Source organism: Rattus norvegicus, chromosome 6 (assembly GCF_021556685.1).
Source record: "Rattus norvegicus strain SHRSP/BbbUtx chromosome 6, alternate assembly SHRSP_T2T, whole genome shotgun sequence".
NCBI classification, from domain to species: Eukaryota; Metazoa; Chordata; class Mammalia; order Rodentia; family Muridae; genus Rattus; species Rattus norvegicus.
The window spans coordinates 104,109,121-104,119,039 of record NC_141539.1 but is presented as its reverse complement, the minus strand read 5'-3'; the positions used below and the strand labels follow the sequence as shown (position 1 = coordinate 104,119,039).

Sequence of the window (9,919 nt, the reverse complement as noted above, 5' to 3'; positions counted from 1 at the left end):
TTAATCTTCCTTCTTCAGCCTCCCAAGTACCTGGGATGACAGTCCTGTGCCTCCTCTCCACTCCCAGTTTGGACACCTGTTTAAAGGCTTTCCTTAGAGAGAGGGACATACACACACGCACGCACACACGCACGCACGCACGCACGCATGCATGGCTAATGAGATAATCGAATTTCTCCAAAACACAGGCAGCCGATAAACTGCAAATCCAAGGTCTCCAGTTTCAGCCACTCCACTGCCTCTTGCGCCTTCCAGATGCTCAAGACTGAACTGTAGGCCCAGGTCACCTCTGTCTGTCACTCTCTGCAGCTTGGGAGCCTCCATAAGGACCAGCAGATGGCCATGTCCCATGCACACTTCTGACTCAGCAGCTAGCTCTTGGGCCCCCGGCTCTAAGCCTCTGACCTACCATGATGAAGACAGGGACGCCACCTTGACCTGGCCCAGGAGAAGGAACAACACAGAGCATCAGCGACTTTGGGAGGAAAAATAAGTACAGCTAGAATCTATTTATATGTCCCAGGTGGGGAGGACAGAGGCAGACAACAGAGGGAAGGCCATTCAAGGTCTCAGCAAGTCAGCATCCTGAGTATCTGAGTGGGCTGATGCAAGACGTCCAGATGGCCAGGACAGCAGCTTCAAGTAGACCCTGCGTCCATTTACCAGAGGATGTTGTTCCTGGTTCTGACCCATTCTTCTCTTTTGCTTCATCTCCAGGGCACAAGAGCTGACAGGTTCAGAAAGCCTGAAACAAAACAATGGGAACTTTTCACTGTTTCATTTGTCTTTAGTTACTTGTTTGGGTTCCGTGTTTTTTGTTTGTTTGCTTGTTTGTTTGTTTGTTTGTTTGTTTGGGTTTTTTTGGCTTGTTGTTGTTGTTGTTGTTTTGAGGTAAGTCTCATTGTGTTGTTCAAGCTAGGGACAAGTGATGTTGCCATCTTGGCCTCCTGAGTGCTGGGACGACAGGCAGGCCGCCTCCTCTCACACAAAGAGATAGGTCGATATGTCAACCCACTCTCGACCCAGTGTAGCAGCACCAAGCGGATCCCCTTGGAGCAACCCAGGCAGGTGGATCTCTGGCTCACTCTCCAATCACTTCCATCACCAGATCATGACTTAAAGGACATCCGCTACCTTCTTCAGCCACCAGGTCCTCTTTTCTGGAAGTAATATGCCACAATGACTGCATTGTGCCTCAGTTTCCCCACGCGTGAGGCCTGAAGTTTCTTGTGTTTAGACTAAGGAAGCCCTGTCTGAGGTGATAACAGGAAGGGACAAATTACCATTTCAGAGCCTTGTGAAAACGAAGCAATCCAATCTTCAAAATAATCCCTTTGAGGTAAGCAGCACCTTAGTCCCAACTTAGAGTCAAGAAATGGAGCAGAGAAAAGTTTAAATGAAAAATAGGTGGGAATGTAGCTTGTAGGTGGGAATGATAGAGTGCTTGTTTAGCACACAGAAAGCTCTGGTACCAAATAAACTAGGTGTGGTGGGGCATGCTTGTGACCTCAGCACTTGGGAGACAAAGCAAGATGAACAGAAGTTCAAGACTATCCTCATCCACATGGATAAGTCCAGGCCAGCCTCGGCTACCTGAGATGGGAAAGAAGGGAGGAAGGAGAAAAGAAAGAAGAGAAAGGACAAAAGACAAGGGGAGAGGAGGGAAGGGGAGGATAAGGGACAGGAGGAGAGGAGAATAGAGGAGAGGAGAGGAGAGGAGAGGAGAGGAGAGGAGAAAGGAGGGAAGGGAAAGGGAGAAGGTGGGAGGAAAGGGGAGAGGAGGACAGGACAGGACAGGACAGGACAGGACAGGAGAAGAGGATCTGTTCCCCACTTCTGCAGCTCCAAGGCTCTGAGAGAGTTGTTCCTGGAAAATATGAATCGTGTCCACTGCAGGTGGGATTGTGTTTATTTGATCTGGACTAGAACTAACTTCTCCTGAACTCTCTTGGCCTGATAGGTAACTAAGGTAATTCTGTGACCCAGTATTGGAGAGGAATGTGCAGCAGGGGCAAAGACCAAGTGCAGCCTCCTGTCCTCAGCAAACAGCACCTAAAGCCCTTCTGGTTGACATTCTTCTTGAAGCCAGGCTGCCATCTGACTACCCTGTCGTGACCATCCTGCAAGGCCTCCTGGACAGTCTTTCCCATTCTTGAGGAGCTCACAATGGCTCTGCCAATTCTTCTATTTGGAGATTAAATATTCCCCTTGCCTTGCACTCTCTCAGGTCACCACAGCGCTCCCTCTATTCCCAGCATATTCTAATGGATCTGTCAGGAGCCCTGACTCAGGATCCTTTTCCCACTCCTGGAGCAAACACATCAATGCCCCTGCTCAGGGGCCAGCATTCTTGTCATGGCGGGGGTGGGGGGTGGGGGTGGGGTGGGGGGGCTCTGTTTGTCCTCAACCTGCTGTTCCCCAACTCTCCAGGCTTTTCCCAGAAATGAAACCTTTCTCACCAAAGTGTATTCTTGTGGTGACAGTAGAGGTTTCCAGATTCACCATGATTCTGCTCCCAGGCCCAGTTAATTAGCTGAGAGGTTGGCCCTCAATTTAACCTGGTCAACCTAATTCATTTTATGGAATTTGTGAACCCCTGTGCCTCTCAGTGTGGGACATGCTGGAATCCCAGAGCTTGGAAGCCTAAGGCAAGGGAAACTTTTTGAAACCAACCAAACAAGGTGTTGGAGAAACAGTTTAACAGTTAAGAATGGCGACTGCTCTTGTAGAAGGCCAGGGTTCAGTTCCCAGCATGCACATCGAGTGGCTCAAAAAACAGCTGTAACTCAAGCTCCAGGGGATCGGACGCCCTCTCATGGCCTCTGCAGGCACCTCTACTCACTAACATGTGCACACACATGTGCAAAAATGCACACACACACACACACACTTAAAAATGAAATAAATTAGGAGAGACAACTTGGTGGTTAGGAATACGTCTGGAGAACCTGAGTTCAGTTCTCAGCACCCAGGTCAGGAGTATTACAACCACTGCTTGTTAACTCCATCTCTAGAGAGATTCGATGTCCTCTTCTAACCTCGGGCACCCCCACACATGTACACACACAAATATATTTTTAAAAAATTAATGTAAAATCAAATTAATCTTTACAACAGACAAACTAGTCAAAATCTATGTCCAATTATGTGAATCAAAATAAAATAACAGATGCTTGAAAGTGAACCAATCTGGAAATGTTAGCGTCTCAGTGCACCAATTACAGCTGTGCAGTTCTCCTGAGGAGATTCAGGGACCCAAGACCTTGCCATTCTGAGGCTCCATCATCTTAAACCTTCCATTTCCAACTGCAGGGAAGAAGGTGGAGATGGGCAGACATGGAGAAGGCCCACTAATTTTGAGTAGCCTCTTTCTGAAAGGGATTCTGGCTGCTTTCTCCCATGCTCACCAGTCAGGTGTCAATCCCTAGTCTTCCTGAACTGCAGGGTAGGTTGAGGGAATCTCATCTTTCTATGTCTCAGGGCAGATGAGAAATTACAAAAATTAGTGAAAACTAGCAAGCTAGTAAGTAGAAGCTTGCCGTAGATACATGTATGCGGTGGGGGATGTGTGTGTTTGAGTTTTTATTTGGTTTTTGTGGTCACTTGCTTCTTTCGATGCATAGATAACTAGTCTTTATACAGAGAGGGCAGTCAGAAACAGCAGCCAGAGAGGCAGAGAAAGGTATTAGGGAGACTACTCCCAAGGAAGACCTGCTGTCTCTAGGGCATCTTCCCAAGGCCTCCTTGTGTTGAGCCAATTTTGTATCACATTTGGTCTGTCTAATACAGTGTCTTAATGTCATAATGCTACTAATTAATACAGACTAAACAGCTAGATCCCCATCTTCACATTAATTGCTATGAACTCAAACCTCCCTGCTAAGTACATGACCCTTCAAATGTGTAAATACTTCAAGACAGGGTTTCTCTGTGTAGCTGTGGCTGTCTCAGAAGGCTCTGTAGACCAAACTAGCCTCCAGCTCACACAGACCCGCCCACCTCTGCCTCCAGAGTACACGTGCCACAGCTGCCTGCCCGAATGTGAACATTCTGAGAGACTCCTTAAAGTGGTGATGTCAGGAGGCAAACATTTTCTAGGATGAGGTCATGATTACCATGGAACTCTGGTGCTGGGATTAACAGCTATAAAATAAAAGAGATCTGAGAGAGGACTCCTCCCCCTGGTACCAAGCAAAGACACAGTCAGAGGGTGGTTTTTGACTCAGGAAGTTGCCCCACCAGATAAGGAGCCTGCTAGTACCTTGAACAGCCCAGCTTCCCAGAATGTGAGAAATAAATTTCGATTGCATGTGTAAGCCACTCAGTCTGTGGTATTTTGTGTAGCAGCCTGAGGGGACTATGATAAACTCACTTCTCTAGTCCTTCTTGTCCAGATCAGTTAGCCGGATAGCGGGTGTTGTAGACTGTGTAGACGCTGTCCCACTGGTCAGCTCTGCTGCCACAGCCCAGAAGAGGCTGTGGAGACAAACGAACACGGCCGGGCTTCAGTAGGACTTCATGTAGTAACAGGCAGAAGGGGCTGACCAGGTTTAATGTATGCAAGGTCTGTGTTTAAAACCCAAACCCAAAGCAAAGCAAAGTAAAAAAAAGCAAGTGAAATCAGGCAGAGACTAGATCTGGCACACATGCTGTGGCTTGCAACTATCAGTCCAAGAGCTCTTTTTGGGTCTGAGTTTGGATCCTCATTTCTCAGTAATTAAATATACTCTTGCTAGCTTCAGCCCATCTTTCAACGTGGCGACATTTTTGCTTGATTGGTTTTTGTTGCTGTTTGTTTGTAGTTCTGCCTGTCCCCGAACTCAGTATGTATTGTAGACCAGGCTGGCCTCAAACTCACAAAGCTCTGCCTCTCAGTGATGTATTTTAAATCCTGACTTTGATCACTTGGAATAGCATCTGAGTTGTATGCTTATTAATTGAATTTTTATAGCCTTTCTTTCTTCCTTCCTTTCTTTCTTTCTTCCTTCCTTCCTCTCTCTCTCTCTCTCTCTCTCTCTCTCTCTCTCTCTTTCTTTCTTTCTTTCTTTCTTCCTGAGATAGGGTCTTGCTATGTATCCCAGGCTAGCCCCCCAGCTCATGCTGTATCACCATACCCAGAAGATTCTGTGTCTTAAAGGTACACAGACCCCTGAAGATGTGACAAGAGGTGACCCACTCTACGCCTCCTGAGAGAGGTCACACTAGTAAGTAGCCAGGACAGCAGTGGATGTGGTGCTTGGCAAGACGCCCCTCTAAGTGGCCTGGAGCACACAGCCTCTGTTGGCTTGGTCCTTAACTCTCTGGTGTCAGTGTCATAGAGAATGCTTGGTTTAGAGGTGGGACAGAGGTACAGTGGAGGCTGTTGGCTGTCACGAGAGTTTCCTTGTTCAACGTGAGCCTGTGGTCCAGCTATTTTACAGTTAACTCCAGCAATCTCTGGGGTATGCGTGTCAGGATGTAGGGGCTCTGAGTTTAGACTCAGAGAATCCTACTTTTAGGCCTGGGTCTTAGCAGTTAGTAAGCTCAGGGTCCCCCCATTTTACAAACTGGAAAAAGAGAAGCCCAAGAAAGCATCTGTGGAAGAGCTAGGCTGAAACTTGAATTCTGCCTTTTCTCCTCCACATCTTCCCAGAGAAAGACCATCCACGTCATAAAGCCCCAGGAGCCACTCACCTCATCAGAACCACCCAGCTTGTCCTTAAAGGGAACCAAAGAGGTAACATTTTTGCTTTACTGAATATTTGGCTCTTGGAAATCCATGTTGCAATTTAATTCCCGATATAACAATACTAAAAGATAGGACCTCTAAGGTGGTTCGGCCACGAGGGCTCCTCTAATGTGGACGGATTTCAAAGGCTTTTAAGATTTCAGAGCAAATTCCTTTTTATTCCCTCACTCTTCCTCCACATGGAGAGCAGTGTCACTCCTGAAGATGACGTGTTCAAGGTGATACGTTAAAAACGGGCACCAGGCTCTCCTCACACAGCAGACCCTGGTGCCTTGATCTTGGCCTTCCCGGCCTCCAAAACTGTGAGGTATAAACCGACTCTGGTTGCGTACATTCTCCAGGCCCAGGTAGTCTTTCTTTTTTTTTTTTTTTTTTTTTTTCCGGAGCTGGGGACCGAACCCAGGGCCTTGCGCTTCCTAGGCAAGCGCTCTACCACTGAGCTAAATCCCCAACCCCATCTTTTTTAAGATTTATTTTTATTTTAAGTGTATTGGCGTTTTGCCTACATGTGTATCTATGTACCACGCCCCTGTCTCATTCCCAGAGGGCATAGGTACTCTGTATCTGGAACTGGAGTCACAGATGGTTGTGAGCCATGATGTGGGTGTTGGGACTCAAGCTCTCTGCAAGAGCAACTGTGCTCTAGACTGCTGGAGCCCTCTCTCCAGTCCTTCAGTAGTCCTTTACCACAGCACAGACCAGACTAAGACACCTGGCTGCTTGGTGGTTTTGTGTGTGTGTGTGTGTGTGTGTGTGTGTGTGTGTGTGTGTGTAAGGTATGTGTGTGTAGTGTAGTATAGTGTAGTGTAGCGTAGTGTAGTGTGTAGTGAGTGTGTGTTATTTTTCAGAGGCTTAGTTCCAAGGCTAAAAGGACTTTACATCAGCCATAAGCAAACTGAACTGCATAGGCTGCTCTGTGACTCACTTCCCTCAAGCCGGGTTAACGTTTCCTTGTGAATAACCTTTGTGTGTGTGTGTGTGTGATTCTTTCTGACATCACTTCTGAACTAGATGTGTGTGCAAGGGACAGGGGAGGGGAAGGCGATACCAAATACGTGCCATTTTTCCACACCATTTCTCCCATATAAACTGGTACCCAATTCTGACTCTCTCTTCCTGGAGTTGCATTAGATTTCAGAAATTAAAAGGTTTATTTCTGTGCAACGTAACCCCCACAAAGGTGGCGCCCCCAGATGACCTGCGCTTCTATCTGGTTGACTACAAAATAGGGGATTCTGATGGCATCCTTCTCAGAATGATTACCCATGAGGACAAAATGCAGGGAAGTTCATGGCAGTGGCTTTATGACTGGGGGCATGCGTCAGAACAGTCAAACAGATGTGTCAGGAGAGGTGTTTCTTCACCAACAGGGAACAGCCTTGGATTTCATAATTCACGAGTCTTTACAGTTCACCCTCTGGTGCCTCTCCCCTCCCTGGAGGTCACGAGGTGAGGCTGAACCTCCCCACCCTTTAATTATGTGTTGGTTTTTCTGGCAACCAACCCCTACCTTAGGATTTCACCTCATTATCGTGAACTCCAGCATGTTTCGAAAGGAGCTTGTTATCTCTCAGGCAGTCCCACCGGGCTGTGAGCTACGTGCAAGGAAGCAGAGTCAAAGGGCAAACAGCTATTTGTGCTGGAGTAGGCTAAGCTGTGTGATTTTCCAAGCGGCTAGGGCCTTATAGATTAGAATCCTAAGCCACATTCCACTAGAGTCCTAGGCTGGAAGCCCAGCTCAGGGGAGGGTCTCAGCAGACCAGGCTGGGACATTTGCTCCAAAATACCAAGTGGGAAAAGTTGGTGGTGAATAGGCAAAGACTTGGTTCCAGTATGCCGAGGTTCACCTTAGGAGTCTTGCAATAGATGAGAAAATCCCTGCTGCCCAGAGGTGGGTAGTTTCAATTGTTGCCACGGATGTATATTGACCAGACTTGTTCCTGGAATCCGAGGTGACTGCATGAGAGGACTCTGAGGAAGGCCAAGTTAGAGAGACAAGGTAAGATGGAGCTGAGGAAGAGTTGCAAGTTTGAGTCCAGCTAGGTTACACAGTGAGACGGCTCAACAGATAAGAGCAGTTGCCAGAGGGCAGGAGCTTGGTTCCCATCGTGTTTCCTGTAACTCCAGTCCTGAGGGACCTGATGGCTCTGACCGCCTCAGCACCTGGGCTCCTATGCACACATCGCACTTCCACATACATATGAGGAAACATTAAAGCAAAATGGGTGGGGGGATGATACAGGAGAAGGAGGAAGAGAAGAAAGGAAGGTAAAGGGAGCCAAGGTTAATGGAGGTCAACAATTGGGCCTTTCTTCATGGTTAGCATAATGGCTGGAGTCTACTAGGCGCTACACTGGTGATCTGGAACAGGCTGCTGTAAAATGTGGTAATTATGACGTCAGCCTTGATGTGGGAGGAATGACCAGTTTGTTTAAATTAATTAATTTTTTCTTTCCTTTCTTCTTTCTTCTTCTTTTTTGAAACAAGGTCTTACTACAGAGACCAGGTTGGCCTTGAACTCACAGAGATCTGTCTGCCTTTCTTGAGTGCCGGGATTAAATATTGGGATTAAAGGCATGTAACACTACAGGCCAGCTGGGAGCACCAGTTTTAAATGAATGTTCCTTAAGTGATTGACAGGCCTAAGTGCAGAGTTGTGCAGGTATTCGACCCAAAGTTTAACGTATCAAAGGAAACAGATGTAAAATAAAGGCAGCGAAGCCAGGCTCACACCTGCTCTTTTACATTAGACATCGTTGGGCCCGAGTGGAAACCCCTGCTTTCAGCGGAGACAGCCTCCAAGGGCCAGGGACAGTCAGCTCGCCATCGAGGTGAGCTGTTTTTCCTAGTTTCCAGATAACAGTCTCAACTGTACCAGTGGGGACAGTCTCAACTGTCCTCATCTCTCTTTCTGACTGTGCGGGTCTTCCTGCCACTCACAGCACCCTGGGCTTCTCCTCTCTGCCTGTGCCGTGCGCACCATCTGCTTGGAACGACCACTTTCTGTTATTGCAATCAAACGGCTTACTGTCTACCTCCTCAAGTGATCAAAAGGAGGAAGATGAGAGCTGGAAGATTGGAATCAATGATTCAAAGCTGCCCCTGGAGACAGGGGACCAGCTCCTCAAAGCTCCACCTTCATGGAAGGTGGGGCGGGGCTCAGGGGTGAGAGGGCTTTTGTAGGAGAGAAGGGAAAGGCAGCTGCACGCTGAGTGGGGACTTCTCCAGGGGCCCGCTTTCTTCTTTTTCCCTAGTTAGACGGTACAATGGCCTTGAGGCCACTCCAAGCCCTGCTCAAATGCTCCTTTCTCTACGGGACCTTGCTAGTTACTAAGGAAGCGCATCAGATGGTTTGAGTTCTGAGATGCTAAGAGATATTTGTCAGTTCCTTACCCAAGTAGTTGGGTCTTCTTGTCAGCTATAGGATCTGGAGGAAGTAGAACGGCAAAGGGGCTGAGAGGGGTGGTAAGACCAGCCTCAGAGGAGCTGTGTGTATCCTCTTTCTTTTCCTGTCAAAGCCGAGGGTGATTAAAAACAAGGGACACAGAATTCTTGGTCTTCTATGACATGGTACACTCTACATTTACTTCTGTTTCTAAATTTTTATTTATGTGTATGTGTGTATGCATGCAGGTGTCCGTGGATTCTGGAAGAAGACATCGGATCCTCCGAAGCTGGAGTTATAGGTGGTTGTAACCTTAGGTTCTAGAAACAGAAATCTGTTCTTCCCCCAAAATGGCAAGGAACTCAGGCAGTGGTGGCGCAAGCTTTTCATCCCAACACTCGGAAAGCTGAGGCAGGCAGATCTCTGTGAGTTCCAGGCTTGCCTGTTCTGCAGAGCAAGTTCTAGGACAGCCAGGGGTACACAGAGAAACCCTGTCAGGTGGGGGAGAGGGAGGGAAAGAGGGAGAGACTCTTAACCACTGAACTATCTCTCTAGCCCTTTGTTTCTTTTCTTTCCTTTTTAATTTTTTTTTACTTTTTATTAGTTCTTTGTGAATGTCACATCATGCACCCCAATCCCACTCGTCTCCCCCTCCCATCATAGAGGCCCTTTACCCTTGTAACCTTCCTTCCAACAGAAAAAAAATCTCCTTGTGGAAGCTGTAGTGTGTCCCAGTGTGTCCCACAGTTTACCCTTTTGTCCACACTTCTTTGCTTGCAAATGTTCATTGCAATGAGTTGTTGGTC

At 47.5% G+C, this 9,919-nt stretch overlaps 1 long non-coding RNA gene across 1 annotated transcript in view; it reads right to left on the bottom strand.

The window, feature by feature from the left end:
* Nucleotides 1-473: 473 nt before the first annotated feature.
* The window catches only part of LOC102547797 (uncharacterized), a 29,195-nt gene continuing 19,749 nt past the window's right edge, over nt 474-9,919 (bottom strand). The window contains exons 2-3 of the long non-coding RNA XR_015622476.1: nt 4,373-4,476; nt 474-745 (exon numbers count right to left, since the gene is read on the bottom strand). This is a non-coding gene — a long non-coding RNA (uncharacterized LOC102547797). The remainder of the gene's footprint in view (nt 746-4,372; nt 4,477-9,919) is intronic.